Raw genomic sequence first — 14,401 nt, 5'->3', positions numbered from 1 at the left:
GCGGTCCTAAAAGTACAAAAGACAATATTCCACCATGCTTTTTTGTTAATTCTCTGTCACTAAATGTTCAGTAATCTAACAAGAGTAGACCTTTAAATGAACTCAGTTAGCAGGGGTGTGGAATCAAGCCAGTATAAAGACTGGAGAGTGTTATATCCAGAGTTCATCCTCTGTTTTTGGTCCAAAGACCCTAGTTAAATCATTTTTCTGATTCATCTCTATTTCAGTTACTTTTGCAAATGGTTTGTTGCTGTAGCTGTCCTTGTTATGGAAGTGGCTTCACAGAGCAATGAAAAGGACACGGGAAACCAAGTTGGACTTGACTTTAGTCAGGCATTTGTCTGTGCCTCTTACAAACTGAATGATTTTTAGGAAAGTTGTTGATTAAGACCTATCCTTAAATCTCATATTTTCATCAGTAATATAAGCAATAGAAATTAATGCAGCCAAACATAGGGTTATGTTTAAAGAGTTCACATAACACATGCTACCCCCTTTACTTCCTCAGATAGTTTATTGCATAAATTATTTTAAAAAACATTTACGTAATATTACTTGTTCCAACCAGTATGGCACCCCAGGACTTTTAAATTTCTCTATATGCACTGATACTGAGTTGAATTAAGTTACTTAGTTACATCATTACTTACCTGAATCTCTGAGAAAATAATAACATTTTGAGTAAAAGGTGAAAGGCATGATGAAAACTGAAAATGCAGGGTTTAATTTCCCCACAGTGAAGCAAAACGTTTCTGTATTTCCATTTTTCAATGGTGAAATAGGGTAAAATGTTACTTTTTGGTAATACCTGAAACTACATTTTCTAATATGGCATGTATTTTCATTCCCTATTTTAAAGATTAACATTTCTTAAGATAAAACAATGGTCTCTTTTCCGGTTTTCGCGGCTGGAGCAGCCATGAGCAGCAAAGTCTCTAGGTACACCCTGTAGGAGGCGGTGCAGGAAGTCCTACACCGGAACCAGAGCAAAGGCCACAAGTATCTGGAGACGGTGGGGTTGCAGATCAGCCTGGAGAACTGTGACCCTCAGAAGGACAAAGTCTTCTTGGGCACCATCAGGCTCAAGTATTCTTCTCGCCCCAAGCTCTCCGTATGCATCCTGGGGGACCAGCAGCACTGTGACGGGGCCAAGGCCATGGATTTCCCCCCACGTGGATATCGAGAAGAAGAAACTTAATATGAACAAGAAGTTGAACAGAAAGCTGGACAAGAAGCCAGGCCTCAGAGCCTCTAATCCAGCAGATCGCACGTATCCTGGGCCTACGTCTAATTAAGGCTGGCAGGTTCCCTTCCCTGCTGACACACAACGGAAAAACACGGTTGCCAAAGTTGATGAGATGAAATCCACAGTCAAGTTCCAGATGAAGAAGGTACTGTGCCTGGCTGTTGCTGTGGCCATGAAGATGACAACGATGAGCTGGTCTACAACATCCACGTCAATTTCTTGGTGTCCTTGTTCAAGAGGAACTGGCAAAACGTCCAGGCTCTGTATATGAAGAGCACCATGGGTCAGCCCCTATAAACCTTAGCGCTAAAAAAAAAAAAAAAAAAAAATGGAATTCAAGTGTCATAAAAATAATAACCATTAACTGTAAAAAGAATTTTCATGAACCAGACAGTGCATTTAGTACTCACAGCATTTCCATGGATCTGTTCCTGTTATCCTTTTTCTTTCTTTTATTTTTGTAATATTTTTTATTTGCATATTTCCTTTGTTATTATTATTACTACAGAGAATTGTGGGTTGCTCCACTGAGCTCTCCCGTAACCTAGTAACTAAGGTAACAGTAGCCTCAGACTGGCCCACCTCGACTCCTACTAACACTGTGACCGTGCGGAAGTCACCCCGCCACTCTAACCTCCATGATCTCACGAACCTAATGACCGATTGCTTGCTTTTTTTTTTTTACAGAGCTGAGACAGAGAGTAATACACGGTGAGCTCTCAATACGCAGTAGCTGCTAGAAGTATCGTGAACGCCCTGGGCTCAGGATGTTCTGTTTCCAGCCTGCTTTATGTCTACACAACATTTCACGTGACATGCACCTGGCGCAATATCATAGGCAAAAACTTCAGACGTTAGTTAAGATTTGCTTTTATGTGTATGTGGGGGTGTGTGTGTGGGGGGGTTGTCTGTATGTATATGTGGGTGTTCAGGAGGACAGGTGTGTATGTATGCATATGGGCGTATGTGTTTGCGTGTGTGTGTTTATGTACATATGTGTATTTATATGCACACATGTGTATGTTTATAGTGCGTGTGTATCCGTGCTCATGTCTGTGGGCCCGCGGGCATGCACACATGAACACACATGTACACAGGTACCCTAGCAGCCCAGAAGAGGGCATCAGCTTCTGTGGAGCTCGAGTTATAGGCAGGGACACGCCACCCAATATGGGAGCTGGTAATCAAACTGAGCAAGAGCAGCAAGTGTTATCAACTCCTTGGCTCTCTGCTCAGCCAACTCTTGGCATTTTTATAGAAACAGAACAGGCAGACAGACAGGCAGCCAAGTGTATTTTCTTATCATACTATCTTAATGATATCTAGATGCAGGGATAATTGGAAGTATTAATCGAGGTAAACATAATAGCCAATATAGTTTCACCAGTGTAATTTGAAGAGAATAATCTTGAGAAGACAAGTGACAGAAGTTCCTGAGGCAAGACACCGAAAGGATACATCCAACCTGCTTTCTAGCAAGATCAAAAACTCAGGCCAGCACTGAATCTGACCAGCTTTAACTGGAGAGAAGGCAACAGTCTAGAGTTGGAAGTAAAACATGATGGAGGGAATGGAAACAATAAGCTGGTGAAATAAAGGAAAACTCAAAACCGAAATAAAAAACTACAACATAAACACCTGTTTGTCATAAGTAGCTAGATCTAGCTGATAAAAAGCACATTTGTAAGATGTGGTGAGATTTTCCTTCAAGGCCTTTTAAACTTGAAAGTGAAATTCCTGTATGGACCTATGATATTTGAGACATGCCAGTTTTACAAATTTAGACATACAGGGCTTTAGACATATAGTCTAAACTTGAAAGTGAAATTCCTGTATGGACCTATGCTATTTGAGACATGCCAGTTTTACAAATTTAGACATATAGGGCTTTAGACATATAGGGCTACAGTGACAATGGCATTTTAACATCATAGTCTAGGTAAATCCTCTAAAGAAATAAGGTTGAACCTTCACACTCTTTTCAATTCTTACCTTGTAATAACAGCACAAAGTTGTGTGTAATGATGGCACACCCATCCATCCACATGTGATGCGGAAACACACATTCATTTTTACAAAATCCAAAGAAAAGGAACCTTTTTGAAACAATATCTACCTTTTAGAGGAAAAAAAAAATGACAGACTTTTAAAAACTACTACAAATAGAGTTTTAAAAATAACCATCCAAATAAAACAATTCCTTAAAAACTATGTTAAGCCAACCAAAGATCTATTCTCAGAAGCTTAACATATAAACATATGGTCTTTTCCCAGAGCAATAATGTCTGTCATGTGAACATCCTTCCTACTGAAGACTTTAAGTGATCTCTTATTTTGTAAGCTTAAGTTCTTGAAATTGTTTCTGTTAAGAGTTTCCCCGGGCTGCCATTAGAGGGCACGAAAGAATAATGTGCAGACCAGAGTCAGATGCATCAAACTCACCAAGAAAGGAAGGACTGCCAGCCTGTTCTGCCTGGCTTGTAAAGAATTGCCCCCTACCCACCCCTCCCAAAAAATAGTGGTAGAAATAATTTATATGCAAGAACCTGAGATGATAGCAGTCTTCTATAGAGAAATTAAGGTGCTGGTGACTATTTCATGTGTGAAAGACAGGAAAAAATTATTCAAGTTTGAAGAATTTTCTGATTGTTTGGAAGTTGGATCTTAACTCATTAGGGGTCACTAGGGGACATGTCTAAATAACAGGAAAAAAAAAGAAACTATAAGCAGTTGATGGGTGTCAGAGAGCCTGGACAAAATACAGATAAAGCTAGAACAGTAAAGGGTCAAACTTCGGTTCATGACCCCCTCCCCCCCAAAATATATATATACAAGAAAAATAATATAGACACATATTGTTCTTTGAAATGTTTAGGATCGATTTCGTGATTTCAAAATCTACCCCCATCATACCAGCCCCCTCTGATGTCCTTATGAAGCTCCCTTCTAGGGACCACAACAAGATCAAGAACAAGAATAACAAAAATAGTCAAAGGGAGATTGTATTCCAAAGATGAAAAAATGACCCAGATCTTCTCAGGCTATAAATCATTTGACCTTTGAAGGGATTTTAAATGCACTCTCTCTCTTAAATGCCATGTTCGAAGCTTAGGGAAAAAATAGACCTATATACAAATAAGAGCACAGCTCTTCCCTGTAAGAAATGTAAGAGAAGTCAGTACTGATCCAATCAGTCAATTCTTTTAACTTTTGGAGAAAAAATATATAGCTTATGTTTCATGGCAATATAAACCATCTCTTATATAAGATGTGGTTTTGGTAACAGTTATTGAATTCCAGAATAAATTTATGGTATCTGTCCCTTTCTTTAATTTATAAAACAGTAAAATCCCAAGATCGCCTTCAAAACAGACACAATATGTTTCTATCGCACTAGCAAGACTGTAAAGACTCCCCATAGGGCACTTGGACTTAAGACCTATAAATTTCCTGCTTAAATTTTCAAACAGGAGAAACTAGGGATACATAGGAGAACATAAACCCACCTTTCAGGGATAGGTCTGTGTAAGTCTGTATTGCTAATGGGTACAAGAGAAGCCATAAAAGGCAAAAATTATAGTGAACAGGATCTGGGACTCCATGCTTTGTTTGTAAACACAGGACTCTAGAAAATGCAAAGACAGATGGGGAAAATGCCTTCAAATGCCTATGATGAAAAGGGGTCTCTTGCAAGCCATTTGCCCCACAGGACCACCCAGACTAACCAACAAACATATTTGATGAAGTTCATCAGATATAAATGAAACAGATAAGAAACACGTATCCTATGCCTTTCATTTATGAAGTGGGTAAAATTGTTTACAGTCAAAATAAATGCTGCTACTCGCCCCTATATCTAAAATTTCAATACAAAATATCTGAGATATTTTATTGGTGTTTTCTATCTTTAATAAATGTAGAAAACATGGATAAGTAGCTAAGGGAAGTTGTGAGTTTCCTTTATCTAGACTGGAAAAATAACCATTGGCAAATGATGTAATCCTAGGACAGTAGCTGTCACAGTAGCTTCATTGATACACATTTATTATAATAATCCCTCCTAAAGCTCTGAATACATCTGTAGCTAATAAACTGCTCTCACTCTCCTCTGTTCGGTGTTGGCTGCGGTGTATTTTGTCAGGTCCTGGAGAAGGAACACTTCCCTTATCAACAAAATAAAGGTAAAGTAACAAAACAAAACATTTTGCAACCGAGATGAAAACAAAGAAAGGCAGATGGAGTCTGGACTCGGAAATCTAGGCCAAATTTTGTCACTTCTCTTAAGCCACACTCAGCTTTCTAAATCAACAAAATAAGGTAGGTCCTTATACTTACCTAAAATTTACTTCCCATTAAATTACTGCCAGATTGGCGTGTTCTTTCTTTTGTTTTTATTGACATTTTCAAACACTTATAATGAAACAGTGTTTCCACACCTCATTCCCTTCTCCCTGCCACCATCCCCCCCCACCCTCCACTGGAGAACATTTCTTCCCAGCAAGTTCTCTCCTATATTCATATGTTCTTTTTCTGTGAGGATCACTGGGTCTAATTTAAGTACCTTGTCTGAGGCTAGATGGAAGGATATTTACTAACAAAGGCAACTTCTGAGTGGCTATAAAACTGAAGAAAAAATTACTGTACATGAGTGACAATTCTCATTCACTAAGCTGTTTCCAGGCAAAACAGAATACCTCCCCAGCACATGCCACCACCTTTATCACTTTGTCTTCTATCCCCTAAGTCTTGAATACAAGTTTTCAGAAAACGTTGAGCAAACAAAATCATTAACCATTAATCTTTTCTTATTCTGAAATCAAACCTGGGTAATACATAATTGTCGCACTGAAAGAGCACTCAGAAAATATAATAAGGCCAATATTTGCATGAAAATATTTAAACAGACTTACAATTTTGTCATATGGTTTAAATATCTGAAGGGTTAAATTTTATTATTATACTGTGGACTCTTAAGTGTTTGTTTTGTTGGGATTTTTTTTTTTTTTTTGTATTATTGTTGGTTCTGTTTTTGCTTGTTTGTTTTAAAACAGGGACTCACTGTATAGTCTGGCCCAGAACCCAAAAGATCCATCTGCTACTCCCTTTCAAGTGCTGGGATTCAGAGCGTTCAGCACCACCTCTGGCTTGGTTTTTATATTTGAATGCAAAGCTCAGCTTTTAAGTAGACAGCAAAACACATTAGGAACCGTCCTTTGGTTTCTGTACTCCACCCATCAAAAAGCATAAGGCTTGTGGGTGATGAGGCAGAGCACCTCCCTACAGCAGTGATCAGACTTTGCAAGTGCCATCGACTCCACAGCTGAAGCAAACTTCTCAAATGCCTCCGTGTTACCACCTTTAAAGAGCTAAAACCCCAAAACAGTTGGTACAGGGTCAATTGTTCAGAATTTTTCTATAAAATCTTTCATTGAAAACTTAAGAGCACAAGATGCCCAACCTCTATTTCAAATTGTATTCCTGTCTTGAAACCCACTTACAGGAACTTTTTTTTTTAAAGTAAATATTTCTAAACAGCATTAAAAGGCTGTTACAGTATCAAAGTCAGTTGACTATTCCTTGGTTCTTGCTTCATGTCTTTGCATCTTAACCCTTTCTAAGAGGGCGAGGACTCCCACATCTCCCAAAGGCTCAGAAGTCTATATCATTCTACATTGGTTTTATTCCTATCTGTGTGGACAACTATCTGTTTATAGGACTATGGGTCTCCAGCAATATTGATAAGGCCCAGCTAGGGAAAGTCGGTTATTTCAAGTATTTCTCAGGCATCTTCCCAAATGACACTTACCAGATCACCTCATTTTTTTTTTTTTTTCGTACTTCAATTATGGTAGCAAAGAAATAAAGAGATTGATATTAACAGAGGGGCTTCCGCTGGCAGCTGTTGGGAACAGATGCAGAGACCCACAGCCAAACATTATGTACTACATGGGCCCAAGTTAGAGATCTCCATCAGCTCCCTCTCCTTGGAATTTGAGGAGCCCTACAGCAGAGGGAGAGGAAGGATTATTGGAGCCAGAAGTATTGAGAACACTGAGATCACACCACACAGAATGGACTAAGCAGGCCTCATAGGGACTCACAGAGACTGAAGCCTCAATCAGGGAGCATGCATGGGTCTTCTGCATATATGTTATGGTTGTTAGCTTGGAGTACTGTGAGACGCCTAACAGTGGGGCTGGGAGAATCTCTTAACTCTTCTGCCTGCTTGTGGGACCCCTTTCCTCCTGCTGAGTTGCCTAGTCCAGTCTTTATATGAGGATTTGCGCCCAGTCTTACTGACTCTTGTTATGTCTGATATCCTCGGGAAGGTTGATATTGCTGGAGGTCTGCTCTTTTCTGAAGGGAGACTAAGGGGAACTGGATCTGAGGGAGGGAGACAGAAGTCGGGGGAGGACCGTGGGAGGAGCGGAGAGAGGGGAACTGCAGTAGGGATGCATTAAAAACAAACAAATTAATGAATTAATGAGGTTGAGGTCATTGCTGGCTATGCTTCTAATGATATAAATCTTTGAGATTCTAATATTTTGTTTGTAATAAAATTTTCTTATCACAAAAAAATCAGAAAGAAAGAAATCTGACTAGAAATTGAACTAGTTATCACTTACCATTTCATTTTTACTTGTTCTTGACAAAGTCTACTCACCACAAAGAGTTGATGTATCTTGCAATAATTTTTATTATATTTCCATCTAAATCAATCAACAAATTTTTTAAATTAACTATGACATTTAAAAATTCTTATTAGAACATATAGAAAAATCATATTTTCCATAAATATATAATACAGGCAATAAAAATAAATCATACCTTAAAACACAATATTTTGTTATTTTTTAAGAATTTCTTTTATAATAATGATGCTACCTGATTTTTCCTAAAAGAAAAATGTATATACTGTGTCATGTTTTTTTTTAATTTTTTCATTTATTACAATGTATTCACTTAGTATCCCAGCTATAATACCCATCCTTATCCCCTCTCAATCCTGCCCTCCTTCCCTCTTCTTCTCCCATGACTCTTCCCCAGTCCTCCTCCCCTTCCATCTGACCCTAGCCTATCAGGTCTCATCAGGACTGGTTGCATTGTCTTTCCTTGTGACCTGAAAAGGCTGCTTCCCCCTTCGGGGGAGGTGATCAAATAGCTAGCCATTGAGTTCATGTCAGAGACAGTCCCTGTTCTCATTGCTAGCATATCCATTTGGAGACTGTGTATCCATGGGCTACATCTGTGTAGGGGTTCTAGGTTATCTCCATGAATGGCCATTGGTTGGAGTATCAGTCTTAGAAAAGACCCCTGGGCCCAGATTTTTTGGTTCAGTTGCTCTCCTTGTGTTGTTCCAGTCCCCTCCAGGTCTTTCTATCTCTCCCTTCTTTCATAAGATTCCCTGAACTGTGCCCAAAGTTTGGCTATGAGTCTGAACATCTGCCTCAATACCCTACAGAGTAGAGCCTTTCAGAGGCCCTTTCTGGTAGGCTCCTGTCCTGTATCCTGTTTTGTCAGTCTTCCAATGTCCATACTGTTTGCCTTTCTGAGTGAGGACTGAGCATCTTACCCAGGGTCCTCCTTCTTGCTTATCTTCTTTCGGTGTACATAGTTTAGTATGATTATCCTATATTATATATCTAATATCCACTTATAAGTGAGTATATACCATGTGTGTCTTTCTACTTCTGGGACACCTCACTCATGACAACACATGCTGGAGAAGATGTGGAGATAGGGGAACCCTCCTCCATTGCTGGTGGGAATGTAAACTTGCACAACCACTTTGGAATCAATCTGGCACTTTCTTTTTTCTTTAATTCTTTATTAATTACACTTTATTCATTTTGTATCCCCTCTGTGGTTCCCTCCCTCCTCCCATCCCAACCCCTCCCTTCCTCCACCCTCTGCATGCATTCCCCTCCCCAAGTCCACTGATAGGGGAGGACTTCTTTTCCTTCCTTCTGATACTAGTCAATTAGGTCTCATCAGGAGTGGCTGCATTGTCTTCTTCTGTGACCTCGTAATGCTGCTCCCACCCCAGGGGGAGGTAAGTAAAGAGCAGGCCAATCAGTTCAAGTCAGAGACATTTCCTTTTCCTATTACAATGGAACCCACTTGGATACTGAACTTCCATGGGCTACATCTGTGCAGGGGTCTTAGGTTATCTCTATGCATGGTCCTTGGTTGGAGTATCAGTCTCAGGAAAGACCCCTGTGCTCAGATTGTGCTTCCTCAGACAACTAGGAATAGCGCTTCCTCAAGATCTAGCTATACAACTCCTAGGCATATATCCAAAATATGCTCAAGTATACAACAAGGATATTTGCTCAACCATGTTCATAGCAGCTTTATTAGTAATAGCCAGAATCTGAAAACAACCAGATGTTCTTCAATGCAGGAATGGATACAGAGATTGTGGTTCATTTACACAATGGAATACTACTCAGCAAGTAAAAACAAGTAAATCATGAAATTTGCAGTCAAATGGTGGGAACTGTGTCAGGTTTTAACATTAAAAAAGAGTTTCTTTAATAAAATAGCAATATCATTCTAACTCCTGTTGCATACATTTTAATTTTATTTTATTCACTACAATTCGTTGGGCAAATTGAAAATTTTATTGAGTTTTCAACAGTTTTTCAAAGAGCATGTCATAGATGCCTGATAACCTTGGTATATCTGTGAGAACTGAGTCCCCCAATAGTGCTCAGTAAACATAAAGTATCAGGACCCATACTTTACTGGAAAATGGCTGATGAATCTTTGAGGAAAATGGCTCATGATTCATCACCAAAGGCTTGCTTAACAGCCTTTACCACAGTCTTTTACAGTCGCCCTCTCATTTCCTGAAAGAAGTCTACAGCAGTTTCAAGTCCATTATAATTCCAATCACTCTTAATTCAATAAATATGTTTTAAATTTTACTAAAGGTTAAAGTAATGCTTAATAATAAGATTACTTAATAGTAATTTTGCTAATTATGTAATTTTACTATTAAGTAATTTTATCCCCAGTTTAAAGACTTATCCCATGTTCCTAAAAGAATATCGAGATGTACTCAGGTCAGAATGGTAATCTTCTTACTGAATCAGAAACTAATTTAATTTCCAAATGGGAAATTCAGAATAAAGAATACTCAATAAGCACTAACAGTCAGTCTACCACTAATAATACTAAAGAATTTGATTTTTATGGTGAAAAACATATTTATTTTAGAAAATAGATATATAATATTTACTATCATAGAACAACAAAAACAGCTGTGTAGAATTTTGTGGTGGGTAAACTTCTATACAGTCATAATAGCAAATAGAAAAGAGTCATTTGTCTTTCTTAATTTCTGCCTAATTTTATGAGCAAGGATGTCCATATCAAACTAACTCATGTCAGGTAAGTATTAAATAAAATAAGAGAAAGTGAAAATATTTTGGAAAGCATGTCATCATGGGGAGGGGGGAGTATCACCCAAATATTTTCCATTAACAGTTATAATACATATCAATACATACAGTTATTCATTAAATAAAACCAACATTTTGTGCTATAACAAACTGTTAAAAACAACTTTTTTTTTTTTATAAAAGAATACCTTTTTCATTCAATGCCATTTGATTCTAACATATGATGATTAATTAGGAGGACTGAATTCACTTAGAATGTTTGGTTCTGAAGTATTTAGAAAACTATACAAGTATCAACCAGTTCGAAAAAGAAAGTTTGAGGGTTCAAATGCCCCAAGCAAGATGTTTATCACAAGATTAGAGAAAAACAATTATAACACTTCAGAAAAGCGAGCACAGAAGGAATTAATATCTAAAAGAATCTCCAAATTTTTCATCACAAAAATATAAAATAAGTCTGTGAGAGTAAATGTTATGTGCTAAGTGAAAAATAAAATAAAAATAAAGAAATATAGGAGAAATTCGATGAGGTAGTGAGAGATTTTTATGCGAGGGTTCCTCCTAAACAAGATTAGATAGGTGATAGACAGAAAGATAGATCAATAGATGGCTAGATAGATAGATTGATAAATGGATGATAGACAGATGATAGATAGTTCTTATATATCTTTGGCAGAGTGCAGGGAATCTTATGAAAGAAAGAGGAGATAGAAAGACCTGGAGGCGACAGGAGCTCCACAAGGAGAAAAAAAATCATGGGCACAGGGGTCTTTTCTGAGACTGATACTCCAAACAAGGACCATTCATGAAGATAACCTTGAACCCCTGCACAGATGTAGCCCAAGGCAGCTCAGTGTCCAAGTGGGATCCCTAGTAATGGGAACAGAGACTGTCTCTGACATGAACTCAGTGGCCTGCTCTTTGATCACCTCCCCTCTGAGGGGAGAGCAGCCTTACCAGGCCACAGAGGAAGACAATGCAACCAATCCTGATGACTAGGGTCAGATGGAAGTGGTGGAGGACCTCCCCTATCAGTGGACTGGGAGAGGGGCATGGGTAAAGAAAAGGAGGGTATGGGGGAGGGGGCTACAGTTAGGATACAAAGTGAATAAACTGTAAGAAATAATAAATAAAAAATTTACAAGATGTAATATAGCGGAAGCTATGCAATATTAATGTATAAACCTGATTTTGAGCAAGAGTTATTTAATATGCTTTCCAGTATAGGACTATAAAGTTTGTTTGTGTCTACAAAGTAATCTACGCCTTTGAAATGAGGAAACCTAGGAACAAACACATGTAAAGTTTTCTGAGGTCACATACTATCTCTACTACTAGAAGACAAGCCTTCAAAGAAAAATAGTTAGTTCCAAGTCCAAGGGGAAAATGCCCAAAGGGAATCTTAAATGTGGTTCTACTAAATGAAAATGGAAAAATGGAGAGCTCTGAGAATCATTCAAAAGGGCCAGAGAACAACACAATGCAAATTTCAGAAACAATAATAATTTTGAGAAGGGGAAGGAAAGAAAAAAGACTAATAATGATTTTACCTAAAACTGTTCTAATCCATGAGTTTATATGGATCTTTCAAAAAAGAAATACCAACATACTGAAGGTCATGATGACTCACTCTTGTCTGAAAGTATCTAGAGAAAAAAAAATCAAACAGACCACAAGAACAAAACTCTGTCTGACTTTCCCAGAGAAACTGCTCTGCTGTTTCAAATAGTAAAATGGGTATCCATTTAATATTTTAAAAGGAAATGAAAGAACTACAAAGTTGTCATTTGCAATTCCCCAAAAATAATAGATCTAAGACCAAGCATCATCATTATCAGCCAGTGTTAGAAAAAAGTAGGGGCAAAAACAGCATCAAAAACTACCTGATAAAAGAAAACACAGTGATCCAATATGACCTGACCAAGCCTTTGAGTCCAGCTGCTACGAATTCAGAGAACACAAGAAGTTGGATGAATTATGATCAATATTCTCCCAGGATCTCCAACAGATAAACTGGAAGATAATAAAAAGATGAAGAGAAAAAGAAACTGCAAGTTAAAAGACACATAAAATATTTAATCTCTGTATTTACTCAAGATTAAACTAGAGTCTCTCGTGGATACAAAAGTGATGAAACTATAGAATAGTAAAATATTGGTTCTCACAAGAAGAGAAAACTGACTCCAGTGCATAGAGAGTGATTAAGCAGTTTCTGTGGTGAATAGCAAATTTCTGTTTCTTTAGCCAGGTGGTATAGTGGGAAACACATAGGCTTTGAAATAATCCATAAATCCATACATTTTTGTTTTGTTTTGTTTGACTCGTGCATTGTTTGTAGCAAGAGTTTTAAGGCAAATTTTGGAAAGATAATTTAAGCGTAATAATATTGTATAACAAGATGATATATTTTAAAGAACCAGAAGTTAAAAAGAATCAGAGAGAGTCATGCTTGGTCAAAAAATAGTTCATCAAGATGTAATATATAAATACAGTGCTATCTTTAACGTACAATTTTAGAGTTATGCAGAATCTAAATACAAAATTCAATGGGAACCCTAAAATCCAATAGGTTTTTTCTTTTCAGAATCAGTTTAATGGGTTATATTTGGATCTTTTAAAATTTATTTATTTATTTGTTACAGTTTATTCACTTTATATCCCAGGTGGAGCCCCCTCCATCATCTTCTCCCAACCCCACCTTCCTCTCATTCATTCCTGTGTTCATCCCATTGTCTTACCCAGGGTCCTCCTTCTTGCTTAGCTTCTTTAGGTATACATATTTTAGTATGTTTATCCTATATTATAGGTCTAATATCACTTATAAGTGAGTATATACCATATACCATGTGTGTCTTTCTGCTTCTGGGATACTTCACTCAGGATGATCTTTTCTAGTTCCCACCATTTGCTTGCAAATTTCATGATTTCCTTGTTTTTAATTGCCGGGTGGTATTCCATTATGTAATTATACCACAATTTCTGTATCTGTTCCTCAGTTGAGGGACATCTGGGTTGTTTCTAGATTCTGGTTATTACGAATAAAGCTGCTACAAACGTGGTTGAGCAAATGTCTGAAATCTAATATTTTTATAAAGACTGGTTAAATCCCTGCTTCTTGCCTCCCTGACAGCTGTTTTCATTATGGTCTGGTATTAATGTTTTCTATTACTCGCTAAACGAAATTATCTACTTGCAAATGGATAACAGGATATTTTTTAAACATTAATTATTTTACATGAAATATGACAGAAAGAAAAGTTTAGAGGGTTTAGCTCAGGGACAAAGCATGTGCCTAGAATACAAAAAGAGTATGTGGGAAACACTTGAAAAGAAAAATGAATAATTTAAATGAAGCTTCTTTTGTTTTAATTAAACATACCATATTCTATAATTAAAATAATATTTTAAAATAGTACCTAAACTAACCATCAGCAATAACTCATAGGCAATGGCTATTAGTTTTTATTTGTACAAAAACAGGTTTTAAAATTTTTTAAAATTATAAGGATCAGATGAGATTATTTCCATAGTGATATGTCTTAATATAAGGGGAGGTGCCTAATATTATTACAATTTGATAATAGATGTTTTATTGATACCCATCTGGGAGGCTTGCCCTTTTCTGAATGAAAACAGAGGAGGAGTGAGTGGGGAAAAAAGGAGGAGAAACTGTAGTCAGGTTAATTATATGAGAGAAGAAAAAGAAAGAAAGAAAGAAAGAAAGAAAGAAAGAAAGAAAGAAAGAAAG

General features: G+C 37.4%; 1 pseudogene; it reads left to right on the top strand.

Moving 5' to 3' along the window:
• The first annotated feature begins 919 nt into the window (after positions 1-919).
• On the top strand, positions 920-1,543 carry LOC129692975 (60S ribosomal protein L10a-like; annotated as a pseudogene).
• The last annotated feature ends 12,858 nt before the right edge of the window (positions 1,544-14,401 follow it).

The sequence above is a fragment of the Psammomys obesus genome, unplaced genomic scaffold (assembly GCF_907164565.1).
Source record: "Psammomys obesus unplaced genomic scaffold, mPsaObe1.curated_primary_1811, whole genome shotgun sequence".
Taxonomy (NCBI): Eukaryota; Metazoa; Chordata; class Mammalia; order Rodentia; family Muridae; genus Psammomys; species Psammomys obesus.
The sequence above is the reverse complement of the archived record's forward strand: the minus strand, read 5'-3'. Positions and strand labels throughout refer to the sequence as shown.